The sequence below is a fragment of the Capra hircus genome, chromosome 3 (assembly GCF_001704415.2).
Source record: "Capra hircus breed San Clemente chromosome 3, ASM170441v1, whole genome shotgun sequence".
Lineage (NCBI taxonomy): Eukaryota > Metazoa > Chordata > Mammalia > Artiodactyla > Bovidae > Capra > Capra hircus.
In genome coordinates this window covers 99,212,027-99,212,307 of record NC_030810.1, presented here as the reverse complement: position 1 = coordinate 99,212,307, position 281 = coordinate 99,212,027, and positions in this window count along the sequence as shown.

The window sequence follows — 281 nt, the reverse complement described above, 5'->3', positions numbered from 1 at the left end:
AAACTCTCACTGATCCAGAGCCTTTTTCCTCCTCCCTTCTTCTTTATTTACAAACTTTGGTTACACTTTTAACTTGAGGAAAAAAATGTGATGCCTGTCCCTCCTCCTATAAAGTGGGGTGTTACCACCCCATTTACTCTATTCCTTGACAGTTTTTTGGTTTGGTTATTTTTTGGAAGAGTCGGACACGACGAGCGACTGAACTGAACTGAACTGAACTGAAACTGATAAAAGTTAGCCCATCACATGGGCTAACTCACATGTCGTGAGAGCCCACGAAT